General features: G+C 45.1%; 1 pseudogene across 1 annotated transcript in view; it reads left to right on the plus strand.

Annotated features, from left to right (window-relative positions):
* Positions 1-13,126, plus strand: part of LOC308577923 (protein CIMAP1C-like) — a 32,981-nt pseudogene extending 19,855 nt beyond the window's left edge. The window contains exon 5 of the transcript in view: positions 12,642-13,126. The product of the transcript in view is annotated as a protein CIMAP1C-like (transcript). The remainder of the gene's footprint in view (positions 1-12,641) is intronic.
* Positions 13,127-18,275: the final 5,149 nt, after the last annotated feature.

The raw sequence follows: 18,275 nt of genomic DNA on the forward strand, positions 1-18,275 counted from the left end.
AAAGAAACACATGTAATGAGGCTACACAGGAAAATGCTTATTAATAAGAGATTGGGACAAGAATTTATTTCGTATGACAAAGTTAAAAAGAGAGGCTTGGTGATATATGCAAAGGAGAAATTGCTACCAAAATTTCATAGAATCATAGAGTTGGAAGAGACCACAAGGGCCATTGAGTCCAACCCCCTGCCAAGCAGGAAACACCATCAGAGCACTCCTGACATATGGTTGTCAAGCCTCTGCTTAAAGACCTCCAAAGTAGGAGACTCCACCACACTCCTTGGCAGCAAATTCCACTGTCGAACAGCTCTTACTGTCAGGAAGTTCTTCCTAATGTTTAGGTGGAATCTTCTTTCTTGTAGTTTGGATCCATTGCTACGTGTCCGCTTCTCTGGAGCAGCAGAAAACAACCTTTCTCCCTCCTCTATGTGACATCCTTTTATATATTTGAACATGGCTATCATATCACCCCTTAACCTCCTCTTCTCCAGGCTAAACATGCCCAGCTCCCTTAGCCGTTCCTCATAAGGCATCATTTCCAGGCCTTTGACCATTTTGGTTGCCCTCCTCTGGACACGTTCCAGTTTGTCAGTGTCCTTCTTGAACTGTGGTGCCCAGAACTGGACACAGTACTCCAGGTGAGGTCTGACCAGAGCAGAATACAGTGGCACTATTACTTCCCTTGATCTAGATGCTATACTCCTATTGATGCAGCCCAGAATTGCATTGGCTTTTTTAGCTGCCGCGTCACACTGTTGGCTCATGTCAAGTTTGTGGTCAACCAAGACTCCTAGATCCTTTTCACATGTACTGCTCTCAAGCCAGGTGTCCCCCATCTTGTATTTGTGCCTCTCATTTTTTTTTGCCCAAGTGCAATACTTTACATTTCTCCCTGTTAAAGTTCATCTTGTTTGTTTTGGCCCAGTTCTCTAATCTGTCAAGGTCGTTTTGAAGTGTGATCCTGTCCTCTGGGGTGTTAGCCACCCCTCCCAGTTTGGTGTCATCTGCAAATTTGATCAGGATGCCCTTGAGTCCATCAGCCAAGTCGTTGATAAAGATGTTGAATAAGACCGGGCCCAAGACAGAACCCTGTGGCACCCCACTAGTCACTCTTCTCCAGGATGAAGAGGAACCACTTATACCGAAAACAGAGACTGAAAAGACTCAACTTAAGAACTACCGTCCCATATCCTTATTAAATGTGGATTACAAAATTTTTGCTGATATTTTGGCTAAGAGGCTGAAAAAAGTACTGATTGAAGAGATTCATAAGGACCAAGCGGGTTTTCTGCCGGGAAGACATTTATCTGATAATCTGAGGAACGTAATTGACATTTTGGAAAAGTTAGAAGTGAATATAAACACTAAAGCAGTTTTGATATTCGTGGGTGCAGAGAAAGCCTTTGATAATATATCTTGGAGTTTTATGAAAAAGAACTTGCAGGGTATGGGGGTAGGCCAAGGTTTTGAAAATGGTATAGGTGCAATATATTCTGAACAAAAGGCTAAATTAATTGTAAATAATGTGGTTACGGAACAATTTAAGATAGAAAAAGGAACACGACAGGGGTGCCCAATTTCCCCATTGCTTTTTATATCGGTCCTGGAGGTTCTGCTCAATATGATCAGAAGAGACCGGCAGGTTAAAGGTATACAGGTCGGAGCTAAACAATATAAATTGAGAGCATTTGCAGGTAACCTAGTTTTGACGTTACAGGAGCCAGAGTCTAGTACCAAAAGAGTATTAGAATTAATTCAAGAGTTTGGTCAGGTGGCAGGATTTAAATTGAACAAATTAAAAACTAAGGTTTTGGAGAAAAACTTAACATCATTGGAAAGAGAGAAGTTCCAGAATGAAACAGGTTTGACTGTGGTTAAGAAAGTGAAATACTTGGGGATTAATATGACAGCTAAAAATGGAAATTTGTTTAAAGATAACTATGAAAAATGCTGGACGGAAGTTAAAAAAGATTTAGAAATTTGGTCAAACTTGAAGCTTTCCTTGTTAGGTCGAATTGCTGTTATAAAGATGAATGTATTGCCAAGAATGTTATTTTTGTTTCAATCATTGCAAATTTTGGACAAAATGGACTGTTTCAAGAAGTGGCAGAGAGACATTTCTAGATTTGTCTGGCAGGGCAAGAAGCCCAGAATAAAATTTAAAATATTAACTGATGCAAAGGATAGAGGTGGATTTGCCCTGCCAGACTTTAAACTCTACTATGAATCAGCGGCATTTTGCTGGCTGAAAGAATGGCTGCTTCTTGAGAACACAGACATTTTGGATTTAGAAGGTTTTAATAACGTTTTTGGGTGGCATGCATACTTGTGGTATGACAAGGTTAAAGCACATAAAGCATTTAAAAATCATATTGTCAGAAGAGCATTGTTTAATGTCTGGATAAGATATAAAGATTTACTTGAAAATAAAACCCCAAGGTGGTTGTCACCGATGGAAGCAAAGGCCCAGAAAAAGCTCAATATGGAGGCCAAATGGCCGAAATATTGGGAAATTTCGGAACAAGAAGGAGATAAACTGAAATTACAGAGTTTCGAGAAATTAAAAAGTAAAGTGAGAGATTGGCTCCATTATTATCAGATAATGGAGGCCTACAATTTGGATAAAAAAGTTGGCTTCCAGGTGGGAAATACTAAACTGGAAACAGAACTGTTAGAACCCAAAACCAAGATTTTTGTCAAAAATGTATAACTTGCTGTTGAAATGGAATACTCAGGATGAAACGGTTAAATCTGTCATGATTAAATGGGCACAAGATGTTGGACATAATATTAATTTTGCTGACTGGGAACAGTTGTGGACCACCGGAATGAAATTTACGGCATGTAATGTCTTAAGAGAAAATATTATGAAAATGATTTACAGGTGGTACATGACCCCAGTCAAGCTCGCAAAAATCTATCTATCATTTGCCCGATAACAAATGTGGGAAATGTAAAGAAATGGAAGGTACATTCTTTCACCTTTGGTGGACGTGCCCAAAGATTAAGGCTTTCTGGGAGATGATATATAATGAACTGAAAAAGGTATTTAAGTATACCTTCCTGAAAAAAACAGAGGCCTTTCTCCTGGCCAATTGGTGCCAAAGAAGGACAGAACTTTTTTTATGTATGCAACGACAGCAGCAAGAATACTTATTGCAAAGTATTAGAAGACGCAAGATTTGCCCACTTTGGGAGAATGGCAGATGAAGCTGATTGACTGTATGGGACTGGCAGAAATGGCTGGCAGAATCCGTGACCAGGGAGAAGAGTCGGCAGAGGATGATTGGGAAAAATTTAAGGACTATTTACAAAAATATTGCAAAATTAAGGAATGTTTTAGTATTGCTGTCCATGAGATCTCACCCAGCACTTCCCTAAGTTTTATGAAGTCGGCTTTCTTAAAGTCAAGAAATTGAGTCCTAGTATGCTTGGCTGCTCCTTTCCGCTGTATAGTAAACTTCAGAAGAGCATGATCACTCGCGCCTAATGATCCATCCACATCTACCCCACTAACCAGGTCATCAACATTGGTTAGGACCAGATCTAAAATGGCTGTTCCTCTTGTTGCTTCTCCCACTTTCTGGACAATGAAGTTGTCTGCAAGGCCAGTGAGGAATCTGTTTGACCTTATGCTCTTGGCTGAGTTTGACGTCCAACAAATATCCGGGTAATTGAAGTCCCCCATTACTACTATCTCCCTTCCTTTTGCATGCTTGGCCATCTGTTCCAGGAAGGCATCATCTATGTCCTCCGTTTGGCTTGGGGATCTATAGTAAACTCCCACAATGAGGTCTCTGTTATTCTTCTCTCCCTTAATTTTGACCCAAATGCTCTCACTTTGGCTTTGAGGATCTAAATCTTGGATCTCTTCACAGGTATACACATCCCTGACATATAACGCCACTCCTCCTCCTTTCTTGTCTGGTCTGTTTCTCTGAAATAGATTGTATCCCCCCATTATTACATTCCAATCGTGGGACTTATCCCACCAGGTTTCAGTGATGCCTATTATGTCATATTTAGTTTGCTGTACCAAGAGCTCAAGCTCATCTTGTTTATTTCCCATGCTTTGCGCATTAGTGTACAGACATTGAAGTCCATTAATCATTCCCCCGTGTCTCTTATTTAAGGATTTTTTCCTCCCACCACTAGGTCCACGTGCTGTTTGCTCCATTTGGTCTATGACATTTGGATGATCATCTTCATTCATTGATAGTCTCCTACCTTCAGGAGCACTGTCTCCCTCCCCCACATTAGTCAGTTTAAAGCCCTCCTGATGAGGTTTCTGAGATTTTTGGCAAAAACATTTCTCCCAACCGTTGTGAGGTGCAGCCCATCACTTGCCAGAAGTCCATCTTCAAGAAACTGCAGTCCGTGATCTAAGAATCCAAACCGTTCCTGTTTACACCATTTGCGAAGCCAGCTGTTCACTTCCACTATTTTCCCCTCTCTCCCTGGGCCACGTCGTTCAACTGGGAGGACAGATGAGATGACAATTTGTGCATTTAGTTGCTTCAATTTCCTGCCGAGAGCCTCGTAGTCTCTTTTGATCTTCTGGAGGCTATTGCTTGCAGTGTCATTGGTTCCCACATGAACCAAGAGGAAGGGGTATTTGTCAGTGGGTTTTATGATTCCTTGCAGTCGTTCAGTTACATCTTGGATCTTAGCCCCGGGGAGACAGCACACTTCCCGAGACATCTTGTCAGGCCCACAGATCACTGCTTCTGTTCCCCTCAGTAGGGAATCCCCTATCACCACTACACGCCTCCTCTTGGGTTTGGTCGGGGTTCTTCCGTGAGCTGTCCGTTCCAAGGTCGCCTGTGTTGGGAAACTGCCAGGGAGATAACGTCCATCACGGCCCCCAAGCCGGAGTTCGGAGATTCCATCGGCCTCCCGTAGTCACGCAGATCCAACAGTTAGGGGCACAAAGCCTTTGGAATTCCTAGCCACATTCCAGGGCTTGGTGCACCCTCTTTCAGCAGAAAGCACAGTCAAAAGCTTGCACCGCAGAAGAGCAGAAGAGCATTTTTACAGACTTTATTTAGAACATGAACAGAACAAAAGAAAACACGTCCATTCTCAGTCAGCGTCTCTGACCATCTGACAAAAACGAAAGGAATATCTGAACAAAAACATCCTGTGATCAGGACATGCGCAGACTCTGTGACTCCCCAAAGCCTGCTCCCTTTAAGGTGGAACGGAAATATCCTAACATCCTCCCCCTTTCCGTGTAACCTGTTGTACCTGTGGTTCACCCAATTGCAACCTTTGTACATAAACCTTAAGTTGTTCTTTGTTAACAACCTTAGACAACAGATCAGCAGGAATTTCATTTCCTGCCATGTAGGACACCCGAATCAGTCCTTTCTGAATACACTCTCTTGCACGATGTAGCTTAATCTGCAAGTACTTGGTTCTCTGCTTGCAACTCTCCGAGTTCAGCAAAGCCAAACAAGATCTATTGTCTTGATACACTTGTACAGGACATTTCACAGACACTCTGATGTCCTTAAACAGTTGCATCAACCATTCACAATCCATGAGTGAAAATGACAGAGCATTGAGTTCTGCTTCACAGGAACTTAGGCTCACTGTTGTCTGCTTCCTGCACAACCAGTCAAACAGGCAGTGGTTGTACATGTAGCATACTCCAGAAGTGCTTGTACCATCCGTGGTGTCACTTCCAAAACTTGCATCTGCAAAGATTTCAAGACCTCCAGTCTTCTGACTGGTGAACCTCAGCCTGTAGTGCATAGTCCCTTTCAAATAGCGGGCTATGCGCTTCAGAGCTTTCCAATCCTGAACCGTAGGATTGTTGGCATGTCTGCTAAGCAGATTACAGCTTACAGCTATGTCAGGTCTTGAACATCTGGCAATGAAATTTAGCTTGCCTAGAATGCATCTGTATAGCGTTGTGTCAGAAAACGCTTCAGCAGTACTGTCTACCTGGTAACCTGTCACCATCGGTGTGTCTGCTGGGTTTGCATCAACCAAATTCAACCTGGTTAATACATCAGCAATTTTCTGTGTTTGGTGTACCAGAAAATTACCTGCTTGGTCCTTCTCCACCTGCAGAGAAAGATAGTTGGGTACCTCACCAAGATCCTTCATGTCAAAGTGCTCCTTCAGTTGAGCTAGGGTGCTTTGGTAAAATGCCTGATTCTTCCAAAACATCAGAAGATCATCAACAAAACATAAACAATACAGTTTGTTTTGCCCCTCCTCCTTGACAAACACACATGGATCAGCTTTGCCCTGGTGAAAACCTAGAGAAAGCAATGTCTCAGTGAGTTTTGTGTTGCAACACCTGGCACTCTGCTTGAGACCATATAAGGATTTCCGCAGTTTACAGACCATTCCCTTCTGTATCTCCATCCCATCAGGTGGAAGCATGAGACCATATAAGGATTTCCGCAGTTTACAGACCATTCCCTTCTGTATTTCCATCCCATCAGGTGGAAGCATGTACAGCTCCTCCCCCAAAACCCCGTACAAAAAAGCTGTATTAATGTCATGATGGGTAACATGCAGTTTCTCCTCCGCAGCGATCTTGAGCATTAGCCGTATGCTCTCATATTTGACTGTGGGAGAGTAGGTCTCGTGGTAATCCTGTCCTGGTACCTGTGAAAAACCTCTGGCAACCAATCTGGCTTTGTGTCTGACTACCTTGCCATTCTGGTCTGTCTTGGCCTTGAAGACCCATTTGCTGCCAACCAGTCTCATTCCTGGGACTACCGGTACCAGTTCCCAAGTTTGGTTCCTGTTCAAGGAATCAACTTCAGCCTTCATGGCATTAAGCCAAGGCTCAGCATCTTTAGAGGTTAACTCCTGAACCTCTTTGAAGCTTGAAGGTTCCCATACCTTCTCTGAGCTACCAAGAACAGCAGTTGCTGTCTTAGCAAACTCATCAGCATACCTCTTTGGAGGTCTGCCCTTGGTCGCCCTTTCAGATCTACGTACTAGACGCAAGTCTTCTGGACTCATCTCCTCTTTCTTAGGAGAAAAGTGACCAATGGTGAACAGTGGTTCTTCCAGTTCATTGTCAGACGCATCAGATGGTCTGACTGAGGCCTTTGCGCTCTGGTAGTCTGCTGTGTCATCACTTTCACTGACATCAGCAGCAGCGCCGCCCACTGAACTGGAATCCGAACTCTGATCATCATCATCATCATCATCATCATCTTCATCCTCATCATCAGCAGCAGCAGCTTTCTCATCTTTAGCTGCTTGCTTGACATCACCTTCATCCTCCTCTGGGTAACTCTGGAAAATTCCCACATTTTCCCCCCACTTAGGATTGTACTCAACACTCCTTGTGAACTTAATGGACTTAGAGTCAGTCATCCATACCCTGTATGCACCTTTTTCGTACCCCATGAACAAACCATGTGCCCCACGCTTCCCAAGCTTGTTGGTTTGTTGTGTGCGTACCCACATGTCCGAACCAAAGATTTTCATGTGTTTGGTGTTGGGTTTCTTGCCAAACATCTTCTCATAGGGGGTACAACCAATGGGTGATGACAATCTGCGATTAAACGCGTAAACAAAATTCCCCAGAGCCTCCCCCCAAAACTTATCAGGGAGATTGGCATCATGCAACAAGGTTTTTATTCCTTGCAGCAATGTTTGATTTGCTCTCTCCGCAAGACCATTCATCCATGGCGATCTGGGCGTTGACATGTCATGCTGGATTCCCTTCTCAGTCAGGAAAGCTTCAAACTGCTGAGAAGTGAACTCCCCGCCCCGATCAGTAAACAAAGAAGAAATACGTTTACCGTGCACATTCTCCAACCAAGCACAGAATGCCTTAAACTTCGGAAACGCTTGCGATTTCTGTTCGAGCAAATACACATGAATGTACCTGGAAAAAGAATCAATCAGAATCATGAAGTACCTTGCTCCTCCTAAAGAGGGCGCAAGTGGACCAACCAGGTCCGCATGTACTAGCTGGTAGGGTTTGGAAGCCTGCCTGCTAGACTCCTTGCCTTTTGGAGCAACCTTCACTTTGTTCTCTGCACAAGATACACACTTCATGTGAAATTTACAGGGTTTGATGTTCAAACCCTCAACCACCTCTGGCATCTTGGCCAGTGCCTTCCAAGAGAGGTGACCAAATCTTCGATGCGCATCGTGAATGCAACCTGCATGAAGAACTTTGTTAGTTTGTGCAACACAACAAGAATCAGCCTTAGATACAACAGCAGTGTCATCATAAGATATATGGAACAAACCATCCATAAACTTTGCATGCAAATAGTCCTCTTTTCCTTTACTGATGACACAGATGCTCCTCTTGAAGGAAATCTGAAAACCACGCCCAGTAAGCTGTGGGACGCTCAGCAAGTTGCTTGCAGCTCCTGGAACAAAAAGTACATTACTGATGGTAGTGTGCAGACTTGCAAGTTTCACAGTCCCTTCTCCTGCAATTTGCAACGTCCTTCCATCAGCCAGGTGGATCTCACCTTCCTGAGGCTTGAAGGAGATAAAGAGATGGCGATCCTTCGAAATGTGGCGCGTACAGCCTGAATCAACAACAAAGCTGCCTTTGGCTGTTGGAGCAGTCCTTACAGCAAGCAAACCCTTGTTTTCCACTGGTGTGGGCTTTTGCAGCTTGCCCCCCTGTTTCTGGTCAGCAGACGTGCCTTTAGCCTTTGGTGAAGCTGAGCCAGCAAACAACGCTTTGTTTTTCCCTTGCGCGGGCTCTTCACCCTCCCTCTGCTCCTGGCCATCTGCAGGCGGCTGCCTGTGTTTACCTTTGCCTTTCCGGCCTCTGCAAAGGCGATGGCCTTGGTTCTCACGAGAACCAGAGCTCTCAGCTGCCGACTCCTTGGCTCCCCCTGGAGGCTGGAATGCTGCCTGGGATGACGTGACGGTCAGCTCCCCCTGCAGCTTGCAACCGGTGCCCTCAGCATCCCTACATTCATTCGCATTCTGGGAAACAGCTAGGACCTCCGATGCAGTCAAACTCTGGGCTGGGATTATTGGCTTGTGAGCTTTCATCAAAGCAGTCCACATCCCACGTGCAGTGGTGTTGCCAGCCAGCGTCTTAATTTCCTCAAGAGATACGGATAGGACTATTACGTCTATCGCTTTCGAATCATGCGATTTCCATCTCTCTGTCAGAGGAACCGGAGGGGGCTCAGAAACGACATGCCACACCCCAAACTGACGCAGCAAACTCTCACACCATTTTGCCCAGGTTTCATAATTCTGCCCATCCAACTTAGGGCATTCAGCATTTGCCTTTGGGCACTGAGTGGCCTCTGAAGCTTCAAAAGCGTGGAAAAACTCCATTCCAGCTTTTACAATTAGCCGTGAGTCTATTTTAACTCGAGAGACTCCTTATCTTGGCAGCCATTAATCACGAAGCCTTTTTGGCTCAGCTCGCAGGCCAATTAGGCCTTGCCGGAGATCAAAGGCTCCTTGCGAGGTAAAACAGAAAAGCGTCCCTTTCCTTTCGCTTTTCCCCCAACATACCTCAAACGCAGTCTGTTGCAGCTTTACTCTCCTGTAGGTGCTATGAATCTGGGCCCGGAACCTTGTTGTTGGGAAACTGCCAGGGAGATAACGTCCATCACGGCCCCCAAGCCGGAGTTCGGAGATTCCATCGGCCTCCCGTAGTCACGCAGATCCAACAGTTAGGGGCACAAAGCCTTTGGAATTCCTAGCCACATTCCAGGGCTTGGTGCACCCTCTTTCAGCAGAAAGCACAGTCAAAAGCTTGCACCGCAGAAGAGCAGAAGAGCATTTTTACAGACTTTATGCTTTTCTGCTCTTCTGCGGTGCAAGCTTTTGACTGTGCTTTCTGCTGAAAGAGGGTGCACCAGCCTAGGAATGCAGCCTGAATTTCCAAAGGCTTTTGTGCCCCTAACTGTTGGATCTGCGTGACTACGGGAGGCCGATGGACGTCCAGAACTCCGGCTTGGGGGCTCATGATGGACACTAATGGATCCAACAGTTAGGGGCACAAAGCCTTTGGAATTCCTAGCCACATTCCAGGGCTTGGTGCACCCTCTTTCAGCAGAAAGCACAGTCAAAAGCTTGCACCGCAGAAGAGCAGAAGAGCATTTTTACAGACTTTATTTAGAACATGAACAGAACAAAAGAAAACACGTCCATTCTCAGTCAGCGTCTCTGACCATCTGACAAAAACGAAAGGAATATCTGAACAAAAACATCCTGTGATCAGGACATGCGCAGACTCTGTGACTCCCCAAAGCCTGCTCCCTTTAAGGTGGAACGGAAATATCCTAACATCCTGCACATTCTCTGAGGACTGACTTTGCTCCTCGTCTTCATATACCTGATCGACTGTAATGAGGGAGAGATCCTCAAATGGAGTCTGCTCTTCGTCTTCCATGCTAGGGGAGAGGACCTCAAAGTGATTGTGTATTTCTAAACAATCAGAGTGAACCCTGGGCCTCCTACTTCTTTGAGTCACGTTTCTCCATATATCTGGCTCCTGTGTTGGTGAACTAGCCTCCTTCTCAGGGGGAGTCCCCTGTCTCCTCCTTGGTGGAGACGGTGTGCTCTGTTGCTTCCAAGAAGAGCTCCAGCTCTCTAATTCTTTGGAGCGTAGCTACATGTTCCTCCAGTTGCTGGACTTTGTCTTTTAAAAGGGCAATCAACATGCAATTACTGCAGGTAAAGCTGCCTGCAACCTTTGGCAAGATGGCAAACATTGCGCAGGAATTGCAGGCGACTGCAGCTGTTCCCTCCCCTTCCATCTTGAGATCGTGTCGTTGGGGGTGGCTACAGAGGTCCTCCATCATAAAAAGCTTGAAGACAGGACAAATAACTCCCCCCCCCAAAAAAAAGTCCAGAAGACGACGCAAGTAATCAAAGCTTTTCAGCGAGTGTATGCTGATGTGATTGGTCCTCTAGCACCATCTAGAGGCAATGCAAGATATTATCTTGTGTGTGTGGATTATTTCTCTCATTATGTGTGGGTATATATATTGCAGAAACCACAAGAAGCCTTAGAAAGGTTTAAAGAATTTTGTGACAAGGTTAAGAATGTTCATAATGCTAACATTGATTGTCTTTTCACAGATGAAAAGCCAGTTTTTCTTTTACAGGATTTTCAGGATTTCCTGGATAAGAAAGGGATAAGGCACAAGACACAAGACTGCTGTTTCTGCAGAAGCATGGAACAGAAGTGTCTGTGTGCAAGTGAACAAAGAATTGTAAAATGGCATGAAGGCACAATTGCTGAGTTCACATTTGCCACATGAGTATTGGGCGGAGTCGATATTGTGTTATTGTTAGTCTTGATTGAGAAAGGTTTCAAAAGATTTGGGAAGTTCTCCTTTTGAGAAGCTGTTCCGTAGAAAACCTTGTGTTGCCCATTTTAAGGTTTTTGGGTCTCATGTGAAGACAGAAGCTCCAGGTGGAGTAAAGAATGCTAGAGGCATTTTTGTGGGTTATGAAAAGGGTCTCTACAGAGTAATTTTGTCTGAATCTGGTCAGGTGATTCTCAAAAAATTTCTAGAGAGTGCTCCTGAACAGGAGAGAGTAATTGTTCACACATTTCCCACTGAGGACAATTCAGATGTTGATGATGATTTTACTGATTACAGTGGTACTCAGAGTGACAGTGATAGCTCAAAGAGCTCAGTTGACACAGTCATTGAGAGGAAATCTCACACAATGGCTAGACCTTCACAAATGAAGGATGAACCACTGTTTACTATTGGAACTGGTTCTCCAAAGAGTCCTGAGACTGAACCAGTGAGCAAAGAGGATCAGCACCTCATACGTAGGTCTGAGAGAGTTACAAAGGGTGTACCACCCAAGAGGTATTCAAAAGAGTTTGCTAACTTAGCTGTTGCGTGTGTTACTATTGTTGACAAGTCAAGACAGGTTGAAGCTGTGTCTAAGTCAGAGACAAAGACACAACAGGGAGTTGCTAAGTGTAACACTACATTCCCTAGCCAAGGTCATGCAGATGCACTCATTCCTTGGAAGTCAGACTACCAGAGAGGTACACTGGGGAAACCAGTGGCGGGTAGTTCCAAGGGTGGAACTGAAACAACAGGGGAGTGTTATATGTATAACAACTGTTTGTTTTCTTCTCTGGATCACGCTTTGCTCGCAGCGCACATTGATTCATATGGGGGAGTATGTTACGATATAGAAGCAATGCGGCCGCGAGCTGGTAGCTTGAAAGCAAAACATAATGGGAATGTTGGGACTGTTCCATGGGAAACAGAGGGACAGTCAATTCACAGTGCAGAGGGCGCCGGAATTAGCTGAGAGTGTAATATGAGCTGTACAGGAAGTACAGGTGGAGTTTGTCTCTCGGCTGTTGGAGTTTGAAGAGAGCAGTCGTGTTTTTCTGTAACGCTGCAAAGACAGAAATAAAGGCATGTAAATACGTTTCTGTCTATCTCTTTCCCCTGCCGGGGGGGGGGGCAGGAAAGAGGGGTGTGTTCTTCTCACGCTGAGAAGGATCGCCTATCGCGACCTAGCAATGCAGACAGGGAGGTCATCAGGAGATCAAGCCAGGTGCCTGGAGAGTTGCCAGTTTCTCCTGATAAAGGCTTGATTCCCAACAGTATCCACAGGTTTATCCACATGCTCGACAGTGGGGAGCACCAAGTGGGGGGTGTCACCTCCTATCTGCTCTTGGCTTGCAGTTATATCTTGTACGCCTGCCCCAAATGAGTACTACGTGGAGAAGATACACCCACTTGAAGAGTCGAATGCACCAGCGTACACTATGGGCCTTCGAACGCACTACTGGGTGAGCAGCCCAAACCCAGCACCCAACCAATACACCCTTCCACAGACACTGGGTCCAAAGCTGCCTGTCAAACCTGCAGCTCCCTGCCTCTCAATGGCATCCAGTGCCTCTGTGTGGGGCTATGCTAAAGACCTGGTGAGAGGGCCTGGCCCGGCAATGAATACCATACCTGAACCAGATGTTTACCTGTGCCACCAGCCATCCTACAGCATCTCCCAAAGATTTGCTTCCTCCAGCAAGAACTATACACCAGGACCCCCTGACTACAATGCGGAGCTGGTCACCACCGACAAACCCAGAGCCCCACAGTTCAGTCTTGGGATTCGTCACTCTGAGTATTCTCATGGCACACCTCCAGTTTGTTTACTCAAAGAGTGAGGGTGGACTCACAGGCCACAGAGGTGACTTGCCCCTTTGGGTAGACCCACCTCCAAATAATTCCATTGTGACACAGTGTCAGGAAGCAGGTGTAAATAGCTTGTTTCAGAGGGAGAGATTCTGATGAACTTTGAACACGTTTGGGCTATGCCAGGGTCAGGTAATTGGGGAGGGGGACTAGATAGCCCTCCTTGGTGAGACAGGGGGTCTGCCTTGGTTCTTGGCAAAATCCTTTCTCTATCCTTCCTCCTTCCAGTGTGCATTACTAGTGAAGTGTTTCTCACCCCACCACTTAATTCGCTTTCTGTTACAGAAGATTATTGGGAAGAAGGCTAAGATGCTCTTTTTGCTCATATAAGAAATAGTTTTATAATTTTATAAGTATTACCTTTTTTTTTTACAAAGCTCCATAAATATTTATTTTCCTTGCTACTATTCTATTTACACTGAGAATGAAATGCAAAATGAGAGAGCTGTTTTTAATATTGTGTTTTACCAGTGTATATTGAAGAGCCTTCCAAAGAGTGAATTTATAGGGCAGTCTATGTAACTTGTTTACATGTTACTTGCTTTGCGTAAGTAAGTAAATAAATAAATCCAATTTAGATCGCAGTTTTGGATTTTGTCAGCTTGGGATGACTAATGTACCTTCTAACATGCCTATCATCAAACCACATTCATTATGCTCTCAATTGATAAATGTAGGCTACATTGATTATGTTTATGAGCTCTGTGCATCCCTTCCCCCTCCATACCCAGGTGATTCAATGTATGAAAGGGAGAGTGAGACTGGGCTGCTTGGGTATCGTTTTCTATCCTAACCTCTTATTTGTTGCATGCAGCACCATTTCTGTTCTGCTACAGTTTGTCTCCTGCCAGCAAATATGTTATTTGTCTTGTCTGCTGGTGGTGAAATTATGGCACTTCACATCAGTCTCAAGGTTGAGGGTGCCTCTTGCCCACAACACATACACAGAATTTCCTCTAAGAGAAATGCTGGTTCTTAGCTCTCTCCTCCTAATCTAGATGAGCACCACAAGCCAAAAACCACTTTCTTGGGAAGAAGACTCACTGAACTCACTCACTTCACAATAAGAATGCGTAAGAACCAGGCTCTAAACTGCCTTTTTTCAATGTATTATTTATCCTGTAACAGGAATGTTTTCCCACTATTCTATTCTTCTATAAACCAGATGGGAACTAAGCTGCTCTTGCTCCATGTATCATTTTTACAGCACTTCCAGCCAACTGTATCCAACCTCTTTGCAAGTGCATGAGTGAAATATTATTATTAATATTAATAATTCAATTTTTTTATAATCTTTTAGCAAAAGATTTCAGGGTGGTGTACAACATTAGGAACACATTACAAAACATCAATGAGCAGGGCAGCAGTTGAAGAAGGAGCAAAAAGGGTTTTCTTTTGTGTGTGTGTGTGTTTCTTTGTGGCTGATTAGCTGTTCTCCCTTTGCAAAGGTCAGAGGGGGCAGGGTTTCTGTTGAGGCAGGGGATTAGCTGTGGGAGGAGCTTATCAGACCTAGCAGGGCAGCAGTTGAAGAAGGAGCAAAAAAGGTTTTCTTGTGTGTGTGTGTTTCTTTGTGGCTGATTAGCTGTTCTCCCTGTGCAAAGGTCAGAGGGGGCAGGGTTTCTGTTGAGGCAGGTGATTAGCTGTGGGAAGAGCTTATCAGAGCTTGCAGGGCAGCAGCGCGCGCAGTTTGATCCATCGTGTAGATTTAGGGGAGCTAGTCTCAAACGTTCGTTGGGGGAGACCTAGGGTTTTTTTGTGGGAGGAGTTATTTGTCCTGTCTTCACGCTTTTTATGATGGAGGACCGCTGTAGCCACCCCCAATGACACATTCTCAAGATGGAGTGGGAGGGAACAGCTGCAGTCGCCTGCGGTTCCTGCGCAATGTTTGCCATCTTGCCAAAGGTTGCAGGCAGCTTTACCTGTAGCAATTGCATGTTGATTGCCCTCTTAAAAGACAAAGTCCAGCAACTGGAAGAACGTGTAGCTACGCTCCAAAGAATTAGAGAGCTGGAGCTCTTCTTGGAAGCAACAGAGCACACCGTCTCCACCAAGGAGGAGACAGGGGACTCCCCTGAGAAGGAGGCTAGTTCACCAACACAGGAGCCAGATATATGGAGAAACGTGACTCAAAGAAGTAGGAGGCCCAGGGTTCGCTCTGATTGTTTAGAAATACACAATCGCTTTGAGGTCCTCTCCCCTAGCATGGAAGACGAAGAGCAGACTCCATTTGAGGATCTCTCCCTCATTACAGTCGATCAGGTATATGAAGACGAGCAGCAAAGTCAGTCCTCAGGGAATGTGCAGGCGACCTTGGAATGGACAGCTCACGGAAGAACCCCGACCAAACCTAAGAGGAGGCGTGTAGTGGTGATAGGGGATTCCCTACTGAGGGGAACAGAAGCAGTGATCTGTGGGCCTGACAAGATGTCTCGGGAAGTGTGCTGACTCCCCGGGGCTAAGATCCAAGATGTAACTGAACGACTGCAAGGAATCATAAAACCCACTGACAAATACCCCTTCCTCTTGGTTCATGTGGGAACCAATGACACTGCAAGCAATAGCCTCCAGAAGATCAAAAGAGACTACGAGGCCCTCGGCAGGAAATTGAAGCAACTAAATGCACAAATTGTCATCTCATCTGTCCTCCCAGTTGAACGACGTGGCCCAGGGAGAGAGGGAAAAATAGTGGAAGTGAACAGCTGGCTTCGCAAATGGTGTAAACAGGAACGGTTTGGATTCTTAGATCACGGACTGCAGTTTCTTGAAGATGGACTTCTGGCAAGTGATGGGCTGCACCTCACAACGGTTGGGAGAAATGTTTTTGCCAAGAATCTCAGAAACCTCATCAGGAGGGCTTTAAACTGACTAATGTGGGGGAGGGAGACAGTGCTCCTGAAGGTAGGAGTCCATCAATTGATGAAGACGATCATCCAAATGTCATAGACCAAATGGAGCAAACAGCACACAGACCTAGTGGTGGGAGGAAAAAATCCTTAAATAAGAGACACGGGGAAATGATTAATGGACTTCAATGTCTGTACACTAATGTGCAAAGCATGGGAAATAAACAAGATGAGCTTGAGCTCTTGGTACAACAAACTAAATATGACATAATAGGCATCACTGAAACCTGGTGGGATAAGTCCCATGATTGGAATGTAATAATGGGGGGATACAATCTATTTCAGAGAAACAGACCAGACAAGAAAGGAGGAGGAGTGGCGTTATATGTCAGGGATGTGTATACCTGTGAAGAGATCCAAGATTTAGAACCTCAATGCCAAAGTGAGAGCATTTGGGTCAAAATTAAGGGACAGAAGAATAACAGTGACCTCATTGTGGGAGTTACAGATGGGTAGCCGTGTTGGTCTGCCATAGTCAAAATAAAAAAATTCCTTCCTGTAGCACCTTAAAGACCAACTAAGTTAGTTCTTGGTATAAGCTTTCGTGTGCATGCACACTTCTTCAGATACACTGAAACAGAAGTTGCCAGATCCTTCTATATATAGAGAAGGTGGGGAGGGGTATTACTCAGAAGGGTGGTGGGAATCGGAGATTGGCAGATAGCTGAGATGAGCCTGATGAGCCTGTTGACGACTCTTAACGACTGTAGTAGGTCTTACAGGAAAAGGCAAGGGGTGAGAAGGTGAGAAGTGGCTTAGTCATGTATAATGAGATAAGAATCCAATGTCTCTGTTCAGACCAGGTGTCTCCGTTGTTTTAAGTTTGGTAATGAGTTGCAATTCAGCAGCTTCTCTTTCCAGTCTATTTCTGAAATTCCTTTGTAGTAAAACAGCTACTTTGAGATCTTGTATAGAATGTCCTGGGAGATTGAAGTGTTCTCCTACTGGTTTCTCTGTTTTGTGATTCTTGATATTGGAGGGTCTTGCACTTTCTCTGGCTCTCCTCCCACTCCAGGGATCTCCAAGAGCAGGCCTTGTGCAAGACCAGCATTATATGAAAACAGCAGCCTCTCAAGCAGAGAGGCTGAACTGAGATCCATTGACTTTCTGTAATGCTCCTAGAAGGATAGGCTAAAAGGGGGCAGGGAATTCAGACAAATGAGCCCAAGCAGATGGCTTGATTTTCTGAAATGCTGCACCATGCAGCCTGCAAAGCAGGGACATCTCCATCATCTCCTTTCTCAGGCTGCAGCAGATGGATCCAGCACAGCAGTCTCCTTGTAGAACCACCCAGCCCAAAATGCCACCTTTGCCAGCCGTTAGTCTTACCTTTGCAAGCCCCTGCAGCACCCAGGTGGCAGATGGCGGCCAAAACTCGCCAGATGGCCTTCTGCTCCTCCACCACAATTCCCAGGATCTCCATGGCAGTGTGGAGCTGAGCAAATGCAGCTGAGGCCTTCTGCTTCTCTTCAGCCTGCAAGGAGAGAAAGGAACAGCCAGGTCTATGGCATGAGGGCATGGGCTGGGACCAGAGATACCAAGGTGCCTTCAGAAAGAATGGCAGCATACAAAGCACCCTTATAAAGAACCCGATAGGGCCAGAACCTCTCCAAAATACATCACCTACATTGATTATTCTTAAACCAGCATGTGAACATAGGAAACTAAGAAAAACCTGCTGGGTCAGGCCAATGACCCATCTAATTCAGGATCCTGCTCCCACAGTGAATGCCCCAAAGGGAAACCCATGAGCAGGACCCCAGCTCAAGAGCCCTCTCCTCCCCTCCTGCAGCTTCCAGCCCCAGGTTGGCGAAGGTTCCAGTAGAAGGAACCCCCAAGCTACAGAACTGAATGAGAGATAGTGCCTAGGTTACTTCCCTTGTAAGGACGGTAGAATCTTTCAGTTTCAGTTTCTTAAGTCACAGGCAAAAATACACCATAAATAAGACATTGTGGGGGCCAGGCTTCTGCTGAGGGGGAGCAGAACCTCAGATAATTGAGTACTTTCAATGCTTTTCAATAATATTTTTGGATCTGCCCCTCCTTGGCTATACCCATGTCTTAAGTTTAGCTCTCCTCATTTCCATGTCACCTTAAAAATATTTTGCCACATTCCCACATCAGTTTGCAATTAAAAGAAAAAATCACCAGCATTTTTAGTGCAAATTTCTCATAACATGCACATAGTTTGTATGTATAACTTGCCTAATGTATTTTT

The sequence above is a fragment of the Podarcis bocagei genome (assembly GCF_964188305.1).
Source record: "Podarcis bocagei genome assembly, chromosome: W".
Classification (NCBI taxonomy): Eukaryota; Metazoa; Chordata; class Lepidosauria; order Squamata; family Lacertidae; genus Podarcis; species Podarcis bocagei.